An 18,955-nucleotide genomic window follows, 5' to 3' on the forward strand; every position below is an offset into this window, starting at 1 on the left:
TACACTTCGGGTCTCCCTCTGCCAGGCTCAGACCGCTTTTCGGATGTCAAAGGGCCTCATTACGACCCAGGCAGTAAGGGGTTTATGGCAGCGTAAACAGCGCCGACCCTTACCGCCTGAGTACGAGGTCCCTTAGCGCCATGGCGGATTTAACACCTGCTTTTAGCAGGTGTTAAAATCCATGGCGCTAAGGGACCATGGAGTTAATTACGCCACCGTAATTTACGGTGGCGTAATTAACGCCTTCCCCACTCCCATTATGCCCTGTGGTGCAAAAATGGGAATGGGGAAGGGTAAATGGGGATTGGGGACTTACCGCCCCGCCAAGGTCGGAATGGGGCGGTAAGTCCGCCAACCACCATGGCGTAAACATAGTTTACGCCATGGTGGTAAAGTCACGGCCCAGGTGGTAACTTACCGCCTGGGTCGTAATGAGGCCCAAAGACTTTTGAATGTACAGGGCTTCCTTTACAAACCACAGCAGGACGACTTTGACTCAGAATTCAATGTTTAGCTTCTCCTCTCCCCTTCTCTTGGGGTTAACTTTGTTCACTTTTGTTTTTACAGTTCTTTTACTTTTATCATCTCAAACAATGTACCTTTCACAGAAACCTTTCAGTGGCCTACTCCTTTTTGCCTGACCACTCCGTTACTCAATATCACTGATACCACAGATGTTTTTGTTTTAAAGTTCATTCCCAGGTCTGCCTTTCCTCACATCTCATCCGCACGTGTGCAGCCTTCACTTGAGATATTTTGTTGCAAACTTCAATCTTTCTTAGCACACAACGTTTTCGCAGGTCGCTTGTCAACTAAGGTCAAGGTTAGTACCACAGGCTTGGACTTGCCTCCCCAAATCTATTGTTCACCCGTGTTATAATTGGTTATTTATTTATTTATTCATAATGTGCTTAATACCTAGAGGTTTCTAAGCCAGAGCCGGGGATCGAAACTTTGTTGCTCTGTGTGGTCTTGCTTCCAAGGAGAGCATGTTTCCCCTAAGCTATCCTCCCGCTAAGGTAGCTGGCATCCTTGAAACACAATGCAGTCTTTGATATTGGGATCTGGCATTCTCCACGTGTCTTTTGGGGCCTTGTGGAGGAAACAACCTACTTTAGAGAACTTGTTCGGTTTTCGACCCACTGCTCTCGTCCCTTGGTCCGTGGCTCTGCTCCAGTCGGTTTGCCTTTGCCCCTGAAGTTCTGCTCGTACTCATGGTCCACTGTTAGGAAAGATTTTATAATTGTAGGTCATTTTCCTTCCATGTGGCAACCCCCAATCTTTTTGCTGTTGTTTTACACCTTGATCTAGACTTTGCCAGAGAAGCGCAGCCTTCCGCCGCACTCCTCTGGGCTTTTGCTCACTTCTTACGGGGAAACTGACATATCCTTAAGACAGTCCGTACCGGGAGACTTCGTTTTCCTTAGTCCTTTCCTCATGTTTCAGCTTTTGGGCAACATTAAACAAGAGTGCACCGTAACTTACATTACCGCGCTCTTGGGTCTCTAGTCATTCCAATGGCCCTAGAAACTCTCGCTGGACTTATCATGAAATGTGCAAGTGTGTCACAGACGGTGCTGGTGGCAGCTATCGTTTCTTTGTGTTTTGAACCCCTGTTTGCCATGTTAACCGCGCTTCCCGTGTTTGGCCCAAATGGTTGGCCTGGCTTCCAAAATGGCCATGCCATGAGGTTCTTTGACCTGTCCGCTGACTGTCTTACCCCTTCACCTTCCCCCAGGTCGAGCCGACCTGGGGCAGTCCTTATTTGGTCATGCACTTTGCCGCAAAACACAATGCTTTCGCAGGCTTCTGCATGCCTTGTGTGCGCCTCCAAGATGTGGGTTGGGATGTCTGTTTCCAATACACACCCTGGCTGCCAGAGAGTCTAGAGCGTCTTGAATGCCTGGGACCACCGTGGTCCGTGATAGGTCCATGTATGGTGTGAGTGTTTTGTGAGCAGATCTCCCATTGGGTCCTCTCCGTTTTGGCGTGAAGGGAACTCTGGATAAGAGGAGGCTGGAAACACCACTACCAGGTCGATCTCCTGAGTTCTCAGGAACAAAGGATAGAGCCAAGTATCCTGCAACTAAAAAGCTGAGTCGAGGAATCGCTGTTGACCCGCTGAAGGTTTGGCACCCTGCACTGCTGTCGTCCTGTGAGACCCCTCTGCTTCTGATTGAACGAGAAGGCCTGTACTGGCGCTTCGACCCTTTAGAATAGTGGGAACAACTATTCTCGGCATCTTCACCAACTCCTGTACGTAAGCCTTCGGAAGCATCCCTGGGCCATCCATTGGACTGACCAGCCTACACAGGAACCTTGCTCTGTCACCGCCCTCTGGCTTACTGCTAATCCCGTGTCCTCGGCACTCTCACACATTTCGTACACTTGACATTCCCAGGTCTGAAGTGAGACGTGTGCTTTGGGACCGGAATACCTGCGGTTGGCGAGTTGCCCTTCTGTGGTAACAAACCTGTGTGTGTTCGCTGCATTTGGGACACCCTCGACCCTGACTCCTGCTGTCGCGGAATCTACACGGCGTCAAGACATCCTGCTCATCACATCTGAACCTGCCAGTACCGAAATGGAACCGGAGAAGCCTGGGTCTGCCTGCATCGGGGACCGGTGAGTAATCAATACCCTAACCTGTCGCCCTCCCGTAGGAGCCTGTGGCTCTCCACCGCTGTCGTAAACAGCAACCCTTTTCCGCACTTGCGCCCTGCTTCTGCCCACAAGTGGAGGCCGCGCTGGAGTAGCGGGTAACTGTTCATCATCGTTTTGTTCACCTCTCTGAACTTCCTGATCTCCCTGAAGAGACTCTCATTTGCCCGTTGGCACCCACGTGTGCAGGTACTTTTGAGCCCAAGGATCCACTCTTCGTAGGGCTCGGACTTCCTTCTAGTTAGGTGATCTCTGATGTCGAACTGGGTCTAACGATTACTTGCACTGCCTGTTTTTCTCCCCGTCTAGATAGTCTGCATATTTTGTGCTTCTAACACTTTAGACCCTTTGGTCTTGTATATATATCGTATTGCGTGTGATGTGTTGGTTTATTGGAGTTTTACCCTGATGCTTTACTATGTTCGATGTTTAAAAGGCCTTGTAAGAAATGTGTCTATAGTTTTAATATAACACCTGTCTGGAGTAATTTGTAAGTGCCCTTGCTTTGTGTGCTCATTGCGGGCTTTCAGTCACCCTCACCCCTCTTGAGACCTAGTCTTGACCGCCACCATCGCTACCCTGATTGGTCTGGCGTGTCCAGAGGTTACCCTGTTCCAAGAAACTAGGCTGGCCTTCTGAACCTCTGCCCCTCCAGGACAGAGTTCAGAAATCCATCTTAACAAATTGGTGTACAGCGGTGGGATACGACTGAAGGTATCCAGTGTTGAGCACGAGCGAGGGCATTTCAAGTTATTCCTAACAGGACACGTAGTGAATTGTCGTAGTGTAACTCTTTAAAGGCCATAGTCCTATAAAACAGTATGGAAACAGGAACCTTGTTAACTTTAAATGTTTCTAAATCCGAAACATTGAAAAAGATGTGTGCTGAAAGAGATGTCTCCTCGCAAGGCTCAAAAATAATGGAAATGATCCAAAGAATCATGGCGTGGCAAGAAGCTCAGCTTGACACTATAGCTTCCGGGGACAGTGCAGAAGGAGGTGGGGATGCTCTCACTGGTAGAACTGACAGTTCTGCCGCTGCACTGGTCCACCGCGACCATGAGGAAAGGGTGGATGAAATGTCCAATGTTTCCTCTGCCAGTGCTGATGGGGAGGCCATGCTTGAATTCAAGAAGCAAGAGCTACTGTTTAGGCAGAAGAAGCTTGAGTTCAATATGGCCAAACTCCAGGAAGAGCTTGAGTTCAATAGGGCCAAGCTAAAAATCGAACAGGCAGAAAAACAGAAAGACAGGGATCACCAGTTGGAACTGGCCAAGCTTCAAGTTGCCAATGGATCCAAGGGTCCTGGACATGGGTCTGGGGCCTCCTCTCATCCACAGTTTCCAAAAGATCTGTTCAGTGTGTATGAGGAAAATAATGACATTATGGACTGGCTGAATACATTTGAGTATGCATGTGAAGTTCAACAAATTGACAATGCTGATAAAATTGCCTGGCTACTTAGCAGACTGCCCCATTCTGGCTGCAGTGCCATTATGGAAATGTCAAAGGCTGAGCGAGCAGATTTTGCAATGTTGAAGCAAACTCTCATTTTAAAGTTTGGAAAGACTCCTGTCCAATAGTTAAAACGATTCCGAGAGTATAAGAAAAAAGAAGGTGGTACTTGGGTATCTTTTGTAACTGAATCCTTAAAGAACTTGACTGGCTGGGTCGAAGGTTATAAGGTTTCAACCTTTGAAGGTATGAGAAGTCTTGTCATGCTGGAACATATTTTTGCATCTTCTTCCCCTGAGCTTAAGCAGCATTTGGCGGATGCTAAGGAGATAGATCCAAAGAAACTTGCCATTGCAGCAGATTTATGGGTGTCACATTGAGTGGCCCATAAGCACAAAACTCATCCTGGTAAGCAGGAGGAAGGGAAAAAGTCCAAAGATAAGGAGGGTGGAAAATCTGATAAATCTTCTTCTCAAAAGGGCCACAAAAAGAAAAATAAGGGTGAGACACAAGAGAACTCACAGGGTAGTGGAGGTCAGCCTCTGAAACAGAACTCTGGTTATAATAAGCCTCCCTATGTAAACAGACCCACTGGATCTTGTTTTACTTGTGGAGCAACTGATCACATGAAGGGGGATCCCCGGTGTAAGGTTAAACCTTTGGGGGTCCACTCGACTAATCTGGCCGTCTCCTCCTACGAGGAAGAAGAGATCACAGGAGCATCCTTCTCCTCCGACTCCTTCCCCAGTGGGATAGAAGCTGAGGTAGTTTTAGTTTCCCTGGGTTCCTGGGAGCCTAACGTCGCAGAGGCTCATGCTAGGATTCAAGATAATACCAAGACCTACATTAAAGACAGTGTGCTGATCAATGGAATAGATACTCCAGCTCTTAGGGATAGTGGGTGCAGTCGATCTGTAGTGGATTATACCTTGGTAGACTCAAAGGAAGTTGCCAGAGCGACTCTGATGCCCACTAAGTTGGCTGACGGCCCACCTCGCATGTTTCCAGTAATACCTGTAAATCTTACTCTCAATGGTACAGCAGTCAGGATTCCAGTGAGCATTCAGAGGAACGTCCCAGGAAAGGTCTTGTTGGGCAATGATCTCAGAGCTTTAGGGCTCGTGGGAGACACTGCTGACAGACCCTGCACAAGGTCTCCAACACAGGCAGCACTGGCCAAGACCAATGCACTGCCCCAGCCAAAGGGGAAACCCAAGGCTAAAGGAGTAACAAAACCAAAACGAGGGAAAGAAAATATTCCCCCGAACTCACCTACCACTGCGGTGGAGGAAGTTGGTCAATCGCCCGGACCTGACGAGGAGGCGGCGATACCTGAAGTATTCGACTCCAATGACCATCCTGAACTAAAAGACTTGTTAGTAGAAGGTGGTCCTGACAGGGAAGAGTTCAGTAAAGGCCAAATACTAGTTTTGAACAATATGAAGGTTGTATCAGCAATTATGTTTATCTTGATCCCCTACCACAATTCCCACCCCTCTTGTTTGGATTTTAGATTTCAGATCTGTGTCGTATGTGGTGTTAAATATTGGTAGGAGTAGTTTGGAGTTTAGATGCAAGATTTTATATGTAAGATTTTCATTTTTAATGTTTATTGATATATGTGTAAAGTTTGAATTTATTTTTCATACTATATCACATTAAAGAATTTATTAGTAAAGGCCAACGTGAGTGCCCATCTCTGGAAGGCCTAAGGAGACAGGCCTGCTCCCAGCTTGAGGGTGAACCTCCTGGGAAGCATTGGATTTATTGGGAAGGTGGACCTCTGTATAGTGAGCCCACAGAGTCTACAGAAGGAGACCATAGGAGGTTGGTAGTTCCCCTTGCTGTAAGACCCTTCCTCCTGCAGTTGGCGCATGAAGTGCCCCTTGCTGGTCACCTTGGTATTAAGAGGACCAAGCAAAGGTTATCCATGCACTTCTACTGGCCCAAGATGGGGGTGCAAGTAGAAAGTCACTGCAGGAGTTGTGCCTCCTGCCAGTTATCTGGTAAGAGTGGCTCAACAAGCCAAGCTCCATTGGTACCACTCCCAGTTGTGGGAATCCCAGTTGTGGGAATACCATTTGAAAGGGTAGGGATCGACATTGCTTTACTATGGTCGATGTTACAAAGGCCTTGTAATAAATGTGTCTATATTTTTAATATAACACCTGTCTGTAGTAATCTGTAAGCGTCCTTGCTTTGTGTGCTCATTGCTGGCTTTCAGTCACCCTCACCCCTCTTGAGACCTAGTCTTGACCGCCACCATCGCTACCCTGATTGGTCTGGCTTATCCAGAGGTTACCCTATTCCAAGAAACTAGGCTGGCCTTCTGAACCTCTGCCCCTCCAGGACAGAGTTCAGAAATCCATCTTAACATCCACCTTGCTCAGAGTGTGTTCTCTAGGATTCGCCTTTTATCTGTGTGAAAAGATCTAATTAGAATCAGGTGTATGCACTTGAAGTCAAGTGCCTGACTTGGCCTGAGCCGATTAGCGGCACATTTCCATTATGATGTATAAGAGTTAGTCTTGTTACTCTCAGTTGCCTTCTTCTTCTGCCTATTGTTTGTGCAGAAGGGGGTTGAGGGGAAGGTGGGAAATTGAATCCTACAAACGAGGAGGGGCTGGAGGTACAAAAAAGGGTGTAATACCACGTCTCACCATCAGCTGCCTCACCCCAATCCCAAAGACCCCTCACCCAGGGGATCCTCCCACATTATCGTGCCTAGAAACATGTGTGATCAGGTGCATTCTAAATGCCCTATCATATCATATCCCACACTGGTCCACCCCCAGGGTCTGGATCCAAAGGCGATGGCCATGTCCTAGCCACCTGTAAGAGATATCCCCGGCTACTAGCCGGTGAGACACCCTCTAGTTTCTCACAGTACACATGGCTAGGTAACATTGCCATCAAGCAAAAAGGGAAAAAGGGGGGGTATAAAACTCAGTGATGGATTATGAAGTCAATAATAGTGGATTTCAGTTCACATTTGAAAGCACTAGCCCAGACATACCGTGGGAGTGGAAATCAGTAGGTGCCCATGATCATCTTCTTAATTAACCAATGTTGATCTGGGTATTTACCATTGAGGATTTACTGTTAAATGGTTCATAAATGTTGACAGTCGCAGTACAAATGTGTTTATGATGAACGTTCCTTTAATATGTTGCTAGTATCAGTTTGGTCAAATACTGTCACGGCCACTGGCAACTGGCGAGTGTGGCGGAGGTGGAAACTCAGACGCCATTAGACTGTTCTGCCACGTTTCTTTGGAAACGCATTCCGCGGTCTAGTCTTCCTTCCCATGGCTGCTAGTCGAGTATTTCATCATTCGAATCGTGGCAGCTCCCCTGTTAGCTTATGCTGATGACTGTGTGTTGTTGGCTTCAACTTCTGTTTGTCACTTATGCAAACTGTAAGCAAGAAGGGGTCTGTCTATTAATGCAAGCAAAAGAGTAATTATAACGTTCCCTTAAAACACTTTAATGTAATTGTTTCTTTGAAACACATAACTAAAGAGTACCATTTGAGAAAGAGTCTTTCTTATCTTGGGATGAGATTCTGTCTTACTCCTTCCAACGTTAATTATTTAACAACACAATATTGTTGGATGTGTGGGATGTTTTGGCCCACTTTTGCTCTGCTATGCCGCATCACTCTGCTATGATGGTGCCCGAAATAGCAAAATGGCCGCAAAACCCTTGTGCATGCCAAAACCTTTGAAAATCGTGCTATGCAAAGCACAAAAAGATGGCTGTCCAATCTGCCATGCATGTTGTCAGTGGTGGAACAGAGCTCTCACTCCTGAAATGTGTCACTGGGCTCCACAACAATTGAACATTTTCTATGTTGCTGAAACATCAGAATGCCGGTACAGAACACCCTCAAATATCCAAAGTTCTTACTGGGTGCTACAATTCACTTAGTTTAAGAAATCATTGTGAACTTAAAAGGTCCTGAAAAGCTGAAAGCATAAAGAGATTTCCACAGCAAAAGTGGCTTGTCTGTGGATCTGTCAAAAATCTCTGGGTGCAGTACCCTGGGCCGCCTGAATGGCAGCTGTCAGGCGCCTGCCTGATTCAACTTTAACATGTATAAACTGAAATCAAATGTTTGCAATCTAAGAGGCCTGTTACTGATAGTAACCAATATTGTAATTGTTTTGATCCCATGGTAAAATCTTGAATGAGAATTTTAGCTGTGTTTTGATACAACAAGTTTGTTTTAAGCTAAGGAAACATTCAACAGAATTAACTGTTAAATTAAACCTGGCTGAAGCTACCAAACTGGAATAACAGGTTTTCTCACAGAAGGAAGGTCTTTCCCCCAGCAGGAAATCACACAAAAGCTCTAATTATTGGGTAGGAAAGAACCTTGTCTACAGAGGCATGAGGAACAATGACCAGCTGCAACTAAGGAAATGCAAGGTGTGAAGACAGTCGTAAATGGCCTCTGCCAAGAGCAAACAGGGAGGGCATTGCTCCTGGACTGCAGGGAGACAAAAAGAGGCGGACCCAAACAACCATCTGTGGCTGAACATTAACAAAGAACATATTTTAAAAAGACGGATAAATACTGTTTAAAATTGTGAAAAATATAAAAGTGACAGATTTGTGAATCTAAATTTTGGCTGCACGTTTTAAGAGGCGGCGAAATCATGTGACATGTTCTGGAAAGAAACAGAAAGAAATGTGATTTTACGCAAAATGTATTTCCACTAGAATTATGAAACCTCATACACCCATGCCCATTTTAAACACACACACTTGTAGAAATGTGCTTAAAAATTGGACATAGTGTTCCCAATGAAAAGTGCAAAATTCTGTGAAAAGCGGAGACAAGATCCCACAGCTACGGGTTTTGAGGATGCTGCTATGTAAAAGTAGTTATGGAATGCCCATGGACTGCCCATGTGGGCGGGACAAAGAACTGATATGCAAATCAATATTTCCCGTCTGTGAAAGGTACAGTGAGCAAAAAGCGTGTGCTGCAAACTCTCATCTCAGACCAGGTTATCATGCCATATTCTTTCTGGAGAGGAGCGCCTGCTACCTTCTTTGAAATGTTTGCTATGTAAAATATGTAATCCGTATATGTGATTGTTATAGAAGTTGCACATGTGGAAGTATGTATTGTGCCAAAAGAAGATTTTGTGTTCCAGGGGCTAGGGGTGGATTCTCAGCCTCGTAAAATCACACCATAAAGGTGACACTCTGTTTCTCTCCTCCTATCAAGGCAGAGAGTAGACTCTGACCCAATCACCTGCCAAAAGGGGCAAGCTTAGGCTAAACCAGTCTACACACACCATTTATGATGCCTGTTCATAGCATAAATAGACACAGTTCATCGCACAAATGGACAGACAGATTCACTCACTATCCTGATGCTAGCGGAGCACCCTTCTGCGGAACTGTACATCTTCCTTGCTCCAGACTCCAGAAACTTGGCAAAGCAGAAACCCATTGCATAGCTTAACCATTTTCAGCTAGACTTCCTATTCCAGAACCAGAACCCCACAAAAGTCAGGGGAAGCATCAAAATTCAGCCGGGGTGCACTGTACTGCTTGCCTGCTGAAATAATTATCAGCAGAACCAAGACGGGCAGATCCAATCCAGTCCTGTGCCATGCTGTGACCAGAGTGCCTTGCAGATCCAATCCGGTCCTGTGCCGTGCCGTGACCAGAGCGCCTTGCTGATGCTGCCCAGTCCGATGTGCCCAGCCGTCTGTCTTAAACCAGATCCAATCTGACCAGAATCCAGACGGTTCCATTTAAAAACATATCCAGTGAGTATCTATTGGAAGAATTGTGTCACTGGCATATGTATTTTGCATAGTCAATCCCTATCTTAAACTCATCCTATCTTGTATTCAGAACCTGTATTGGTAGGAGTATGTTTGAGTTATCTGAACCCTCTATCCAAACCATCCTATCTTCCTCCACAATTAGCACTGTTAAAACTATCTTTGCGCTGATCTTTTCTCATCTGAAGAAGGCGAGTTTCCTCCGCAGGCAGTCATTCTGATCAAGTGACTGTGTTCCTGTGTGGTACTCATTTTGTCCATAGTCATCCTCTAGTGTAAGAAACACTTTTGTCATTTTAAAAGTGCATTCCTTTTGGGAAATTCTTACATGTGTAAAACAGCTTTTAATTGCTTCCAACTTGAATTTTAAGATTTCAAATGGTTTCTTGGTATTAAATCATTGCTGGTGTTTGTGTGCAACTATCCAAAGTGGCTCCCATAACAAAGTATAACAATTTCAGAAATGTAGACCATATTAACTGTTTTTACCCACTCCATTCTAAGGATAACTTTAAAAGCCATTTTGACAGCTTGACCGTCAATTTCGTTTTGTCCTGTGTTTGACAGGGGGAAAGTGGGATTGATATTCTGTTGAATTCTGCCTTTCCTGAATACCTGCTCTCCTCCTATCTCTTTACATTGTCTATTGGGGGGTTGAGGGGTGTGCAGGGGGAACCTTTAACCACAGTGCTATCCGATCTGAAACAACACAAAAGTATTATTTTGTGTATTAAAGAGATGATTTAGTGTTACGTCACCCCATTGGTGGTGTTGTGTACCTATTAAGACATATTGTGATAACATTTTAAATACATAAATAAATCTTTACCTTTGCAAACCAGCCTGATTCCTGGTTCAGTGTGACCGGGCGGGTTCCAGGAGGAGGGCGTGATATCAGTGGTATATTGTTCAGAATAAAGAACTTTTAGACAAAAATAAATAAGGATTTCAGTTGTGCATTACATGCTAGGCGTTGACTTGTGTGTGTGCCGGATTGAAATCACTTACAGATGAAACAAGCAAGTGGTGGTATTTTTAACTTAGCACAGAGTTTTAAGATCTACCAGATTGACATTGTCTTGAAGGGATTTGAGGCAATGTTTCGCTAAGCTACTCTCTATGGTTCTAAGATGTAGAGATTTAATTACAATGGGACAATATTACAAACTAGACACAAGGTTTTTGCTAAAAGACAATTGCCCATGCCAATTTCTGCTCACAAATTTGTCTGCTGACATATTGTGCTTGCCATAGAGAACTTGGTCTTGCTCATTTAGTCCACCAATTTTTGATAGCACCAAATATGTTCATTCTAAAATCGTTAGCTAATACCAAACCTTGTCTTGCACAGTCAATAATTATAGAAAGAAGTGACCATGTGCTGTCAGTACCTTGAATACAACACTATGACAAAGACCTCAGCAAAATTAACTGATTTTCTTGAATAAATCGCTTACCCATCTTTAAATTCCTCAGCTATTAAAAACACACAAAACAAATCTGGTAGCCCCTCTAATGAGAACAAACATTGGTAAATAATGGGTTATCTGGGAAGATGCCCACTCAGGAGGGTCTACAACCATGGTTTTTTTTATTTATTTTTTTATTTGATTTAATCTAAAAGATTTTTACAAAAAAGAAGATGTGCATTTCTTGTACCAATCAAAACAACGCTATTTGTCTACTCAAGTCTTTTCATAATGCTAAAGTAAGAGAAGGAGAAGGAATCACAGGCTGTCTGTTGGCCAAAGCGGCTGAAAGAGTGTCTTGTTCATGTATTCTACGATTTTAAAAGCCGCTAGTTGCCATGAGGTTCTGTCTCCTGCAATCAGTTTAGCCCAACACACGTCTGGATCACTGAGTTCGAACTCAGAAAATAGTCCCTTCAAGTGCGCGGTTCTTATTTGGCGTGTGCTGGGGCATGACAGGAGTAGATGTCGGATTGATTCTATTTCTGGTGACCCCTTGCAAAATCGACAATCTTTGGACAAAGACTCTCCTCTGATCGCCAAGACTTCGTTAGTTGGTAGAAGATTCAACCTTGCTCTCATTAACAAGTCGCGCGCCTGCCTACAAGGGAATTTTTTGACGTATGGTTGCAGTTCATTGTACTTCCTGATGTTCAACAGCAAATGACGTGTCAATTTCTTTTGTGCTGCTGCTGCTTGAGTTTGTATCCAGTCGAGCTCCTTTAATCTTGTTTGAATTTTAGTTGGATTTCTTACTAAGGTCTCTTCGTCACATTCCGTGGTGGCCAGTACTTCTTGGTTTTGTTTGAACCAAGCCGAGAGTGTCTTATTTTTGCCGCTCCTGCTTTCTTTGAGAATTAGGTCCAGTGCTGTTGAGTCGTCAGACATTTTGCACTTGCGGTATAACATCAGAGTACTAATTCTCACTAAGCCTCCCAGTGATAATAAACTTAGTTCCTGTCTTATTATCGTCACAGATGTAGAATTAGGGAGGCCTAACGTCGATCTCCAGACAGTCGCTTCCAATTTAGGCCACACAGTCGACGGTACGTTTGTCAATGAATCCGCTCCATACGTAAGGGTGGGGACCACCTTTTGTTTATAAAAGTCCAAAACTGGAATTAGCGAAAAGCGACCAAACTTTCTGTTAATGGCCTTTGCTTTTGCTGTTAACTTTTTGGTCGTTGCTTGTATGTGGTCCTGCATTGCCAATTCCGTTTGTGAACTGTCTAAAATCACCCCCAAGTATTTGAATTCTTTCACTTTTTCCACCAGATGACTTTCGAGATTTACAGAGATGTGTTCACTTCGTTTGGCGTTTTTCTCCATAATGAGAAATTTTGTCTTTTCTTTGTTGATTTCTAGGTGATTGGTTTTTATATATTCGGACAAGTTGGCTAATTGACGTTGCAAGCCCACTGAAGTGTAGTCCATGAGAATCAAGTCATCTGTGTAAAGCAATCTGTTTACGTGACAGTTTCCCAATTTAGGTGGAAAACAATGTACCCCTTGACTTGACTCTTGAAGGTCACCCATAAATGCAACGAAGAACGCCGGCGCCAGGGGACACCCCTGTTTGACTCCTATTCTTGTTGGTATTTACGGTGAAAGGAGACCTTGCGGATTTAACCTAACTCTCATCATGGTTCCCGTATACAGCTCTTTAATCGGGTTTAAGATCGAGAAAGGGCAACCCCAGGTCTCCAGTTTTGACCATAACATCGGGTGTTCCACTTTGTCAAATGCGTGGGTCAAGTCAATGAAACAAATGAACAATCGAGGACCTCCTTCTAACACTCTGCTTTTCAGAGCGCTTAACGCCAAAATGTTAACCAACGTTCCCATGCCTTTTTTGAAGCCAGTTTGTAGGTGGTCCCTGCATGGTGCCTGTTTAGCCCATTCGTTAAATCTCTTCAGTAAAAGTGACCCAAATAACTTCCCGATGCAGTCGAGTAAGGCGATTGGCCTGTAGTTCTTCAGGTCTTCTTTGTTTCCCTTCTTGTATATAAGGACCACAATTGCTGTTTTCCAGAATGGTGGAATAGATCTCAACGTTACACATCTCTGGAAGATTTTGCTAAGGAGCTTTGCCCATTCTGTTGTGAACAGTTTAAGGTCCACGTTTGTGATGCCGTCTGGACCTGGGGCCCGTGAGTTTTTCAGTTTCTTTATTTGATCAGTGATGTCGTCGATTTTACCGATGTTGACCCACTTCGAGGATTCCTGCCTAGTCCTCTTGCTTATTGTTGTTACTGATGTTTTAAATAAAGTCTCAAAAAAGTTTGACCACATCGATACACCGATGTTTGATATGAAGGCTGGCTCACCTGTGGAGATGGCTGAGTTTAACAACTGCCAAAACTCTCTAGTGTTGTTGAGGGACATAGCTTTTAGAATATTCTCTGCGTCTTGTTGATAGAGTATACGTCGGTGATTTTTTAACCACACTTTGTATTGGCGATTTGCTTCTGTGGCCTTCTCAATCGCTGATTGAGTCCCCTTCAACTTAGCTTGTTGTTTTAGTCGACGCATTTCTTTTCTCCTTGTCACCAAATTTTTATCAAAAATGTGGTTGGTATTCCGTTGCAAACTTCTTGTTCCAGTCTGATGTTTATAAATTTCTAACAAGGGCAGATAATCTGTTTGTTCAGTAGCTGCCCCTTATGACTGTGATTGATACTTTGCTTGGATCTCGCATATCGCTGCAGCCGAAATTTTCAGTCTTGTTCTTTGGTTATTCACACTCAGCTGTGAGTGTGCATATGTTATTTTGGTCTGTTTCGTCAGCCACGTTGTAGCTAGCAGATTATGGTCGCTAGCTGACATCTTTTTGACTTCAAACGATTCTGTTACAGATAAAAGTGCTGTAGTCACAAAAATGTAATCTATTGTGGCACTGATTGTGTCTCTGGACCACGTTGCTACACGTTCTGAGTCTGGGTATGCTATGTCTAGATTGTGAAAATCCCGTGAGGACATTAGTTTTAACCACTCCCTTCCTCTTTGAGCTGCGCGACCATTCACGTTCTGATGTTTATTTGACGTTGGACAGGTGGCGTTGATGTCGCCACAAATCAAGAGGTATGGGGGCAAGTACTCCGTCAGAGCGACGTCAATTGCCTGTTCTATCATGTCCAAGTACTCTGTATCGCTTAACGCCGACAGATTCCAATTGGTGTTGATAATGATAACCGGTAAAGTAGTTACTTTTTGATCGTTCTCAAAGGACCAGGTTACTTTGGTCATCAGGATAGAAGAGTTCTTTAGTATTGTTGCTTCTAGAGTGATGCCACTTCCTTGACGACACGCAGTTAATATTCTAGAGGACGGTCTTCCCAGTTTGCCTGTCTTTGCCGGCACTAGGGTTATTTCGTATCCCTCCAAGATTGGGGCCTCTATGAGCCAAGTTTCTTGTAAGCAGAGGATATCGTAGTCCGCAAGCGCGATGACCCCTTTTCTCGTTAAGTGGGAGTGATCCCTAGTGTTCCAAGAGCCCAACCGAATCTGTGATTTTACTGTTGCCGTTGTCAGACTTGTTTTAGGGGTGGGCTCATTGGACCGGGGTTGCTATCTTTTTGTCTCCCTCGACAGGACTTTAGGTAACCAGGACCAAATTCCCTGCTTCGTCGTTTTTACTGTGGCCGCACTTGATTTTTCTACCTCTGTGTCTTTCATGGAGGTTTTTGTTGTCGTGGAATTTCGGCCTTCTTGGTGTAATGTTGGCGACTGCTTTCTGACCAAACTTCTGCTTGTCCGTCTGTGTCTACTTGTAACTTCTCTGTGTTTTTTATTTGTCTCTCTATGGTCCCGCAGTTTTTCATCTTGCTCCACCTGTGTCCACCGGTGTCAACCCCCTTTTTGAGCCTCCTTTCTCATGGGATAAGTCTCGGTTTCTTTTCATTGATAGTCTGGACTCTTGGGGCACTTCAGAACCTTCTCTTGTTGGCCCCGTGTTGTAAGGATCAGACTTTTTATTTTATTACTGGGTTCATAGCCCAATGCTCTTGTAGACTCAGTGATGTCATACCCCAATTTCAACAGGGCCCTTGTTTCTTGCTTCAGACGCAATGTACAAGTGCGCTATTGGTTTTTTATGTCGATGACTTGGATCTACAATGAGAAAATCTTCTGTCCTAATTCTCCTTAGGCGCGGGACGTATCCCAGAAGTTCCAAAACTGCCCTACGATTTAAAATGACATCATCATCGTTACCAGGGATCTGTTCCAATTTTAAGATCCATTTCCTTTTATCGACGACTTTCATCTTCTTGTGGTATTGCTCTGTTCTCGTGACAAAATGCACTTTTCCGTATATTCCTGAATTCTGCTCTGGTTGAAAAGTTGATCTTAATGGGTCATTCCTTATGTCTCCTTTTTCATCCTTCTTAGATGTTATTTTGGTCTCCTCGTCCTGCTTTGTCTTTTTTGTCCCTTTCTTACGTCGATCATCTGGGGTAAGAGGATCCTGGTCCTTTTCGACTTCAACTTTCATGCTTGAACAGTATCCTCTTGGTAAACTTTTTTCTTTGGGAAGCGTCGTATTCAGTGCGCTTGAGGCCAGACTGTTGTTCACGCTAAGGTGTTGGCTCAGGTTCATCATGTTTTCATCTTCCAGAAAATCCTCTATCGTCTTAGGCGATCCACCCCGACTTGGGCTAATAGCTCTTTGTTTGGTAGTGTTCGTGCGTTGATCCTCCTGGTCCTCGATCTCATCCACTGTCAGTCGATTTATTGGTTGTCTCTTCGGTGTTCTCCCTTCTTTTGGGTCTTGTTTTTGGATCTTGCCATTGTCTCTCAGGCCATCTGTCAATGTTGTTAGTTTGTTTTTGTCTCCCGATGGTGTATCTCCTGCTGGGTGCTTGTTCAGGTCTTTTCTGTCCTTTTCACTCTCTTTGTGGACCGTATTATTTATCCTCCGTTCCTTGAAAAGTTGGTCTAAAGTTTTTTGTACTTGATGTTTTGTTCATGTTATTCTGTTCACTGTCTCATTTGTTGACTCTTTTGTCAGGTCAATTGTAACTTCTGTTTGGGTACTGACGGCTTTGCTACCTCCCATTGGATAGGACCCAACAGGCTTTGTAGGAAAGTCCAAAGTACTGCAATTTTCAGTTGATGTAAAGTTTGTTACTTTTTTCTCTTTTGCCATAATGAATGCCTCCAAGAAGATCAGTTTGCTATTCATCATTGCCTGTATTGAGGTATGGTCTTTGAGGCTTTCACTGATTGATTCATAGAGTTTCATAAATGGCGACAGGGCTATAGTGATCGATGACATTATCGAAAAGATGTCAGCTTTCTTAGCCGATGTCTCTGATGCTGTAAAACCTAAGGACGCTTCTGGTCGCCAATCGCTTGACGTGGCCTTCTGCCCCGGGTTTTTTGTGAGACCATGGGTAGGGTGCCCCCTCAGACAATCCAGTGAGGCTCTCCGATTGCGTGAATCACTCAGGGTTAACATAAGAATCTTATTCCTGGAGCTTTCGAATGTACCCCCGTCCCGAAGTTCTCTCGTTGGTTATTTCGATTAAGCTCAGTTTCTCATTGCCGTTCACTATCTTTGCTCCTACGACTTCCTTTTCCATGTTCGGCTTTTGGAGATGTGGATTGCTATGTGTGGTGGGGCTTCTCTCCTGGCTCGAATCGTTATCTTCCGAGGAAATGCTCCGAATTTCTTCTTGCAGCGTGGCCTTGTTAATATTTGCTCTTCTCCTTTTAGACCCACTTTCTTCGGCCCCTTTAGGCTCTTCGGCAGGTTCTTCAGTCAACTTGGGTTTCGCCTGCTGTTCGCCGATCTGCAGATCTTTCGCCATTATTTGGAGCCTGGATGCTTCTCCCAACTTAGTGGTCAGCTCTGGATCCAGAAGTGCTTCTCCTGCTTCTATCGAGTCCCTGCGCGGTAAGGCTTGAGCTTCCTCAGTTCGTCTACATTTGACTTGTGGCCAGCATTCTTGAAGTGCCTGCAGGATCTCCTCATCAGAGAGTTCCACTCTGTTTCTACTCGAACTTTTAGAGCTTAACTGGAAGTAGTTCTTTAGGTTGTGCCTCCCTGTTGTTTTTATAGGCACTCCCATTTTTAGGGGTTTCGTCACAAGTAGTGTAGTCTTTTTCTCTGGTTTTTTTTTTGCCGTTCTTAACTTAAGTTGTTTGTTTTTTACTTTCTCTTGCTTCCTCTCACGATTCACCTCTGGCTGTGTTTCACTATGATTTCTTTTTCTCTTGTGATTTTTTTCTGTCGTTTTGTTTGGATCTAATGCTTGTTCTGTGTTTTCGCCTGGGTCTTCTGTGATGTCATGTTCCAAAAGTTCTGAATTTAACTGCGGTGGCACGTGAATCTGAGCTTTTATTATCTGGGCGTTCATGCTACCTGCTTCTTTATTGTGCTGCGTTCCGACCTCATTGGCCATCCCCTCCGTAACCTTCCCCTGTTGTTGCCCCACACCCTGCACCGTGACCATACCGCTTTCTCTCTCCTCCACCCGGACCTATTTCTGTCCTTCCGGCTCTCCACAACGGCCAAGTCCTGCGGTGGGGGATACGTCAGATGGAGACCCGTTACTAGGCAGTAAAACCAGTATTTTATCTTGAGTACTTACTCGCCGCTCTTCTACACCGCCTCCCGATGGTTGTGTAGGCTCCGGCGAAGGCTCAAGCAGCCTTAGAGCTGCTCCAGCGTTGGCGTTATCGGCTATTTGACTTCTCTGCGGCTTGTGCAGTGTACTTGACATTGCACTTGAGGACGCCGGTCTACAAATTCGTGAGGCTGGCTTCTTCTCCATGTTTTTTTGTCCCGTGGATTTGGGCGCTACGGGTTGCACACCTTCCGTGCCCCCACACTGCCTCGAGCTCCTCAGGGAACGGCTCTCTGGACTCAATGAGTGTGACTCTGAGGTGAATTGGTCAACTCTTGCCGTCCTGCCCGTCCTGCCTGACATGACTGCAGGACTGCTCACACTCGGCTCGCAATCCGCCATGTTTTAGCTCCCAGACCTTTTGCATACATTTCAGGCACTTGTAGTTTCACCCTAAATTATCCAGGGTAATCCAGATGTGGACCTCTTGCTCACTGTGCTTATAGAGGCACAGCTTCACCTCACTGATGAGGCCCAGCAAGGCTGAAACAAGTGTCCGGCGTTGTGTTGGTACTCTTGTTCAGAGGACAATTGCCTAGCCTTTCGGTTCTGGGCTGCCCAGGTGGGTGGAACTAGACCATATGTAAATGGCTGTTTCTCCTTTTTGAAAGGTACAGTGAGGTAAACATGGTTGTAGACCCTCCTGAGTGGGAACCTACCCAGAGAACAAGTTATTTGGCTGTGTTTGTTCTCAGTAGAGGGACTCCCAGACTGTTTGCATATATATTAAAAAACACATGTTTGCTTTCTGCTTGCAAATTCTCTTGATTGAACTGAGGATAACTTCACTAAACCTATGACTAAAATGCACAAGGACATCACGAGTCATGCTAGAACCTAGCCCTATTTGCTTTTGGCACCACATTCCAAACTTGATACCTTAAATATGAGGTTCACTGCAACTATCTGAATCTGATAGAACTCAAACTAGAAAA

Source organism: Ambystoma mexicanum, chromosome 1q (genome assembly GCF_040938575.1).
Source record: "Ambystoma mexicanum isolate Mex_15411 chromosome 1q, UKY_AmexF1_1, whole genome shotgun sequence".
Taxonomy (NCBI): Eukaryota; Metazoa; Chordata; class Amphibia; order Caudata; family Ambystomatidae; genus Ambystoma; species Ambystoma mexicanum.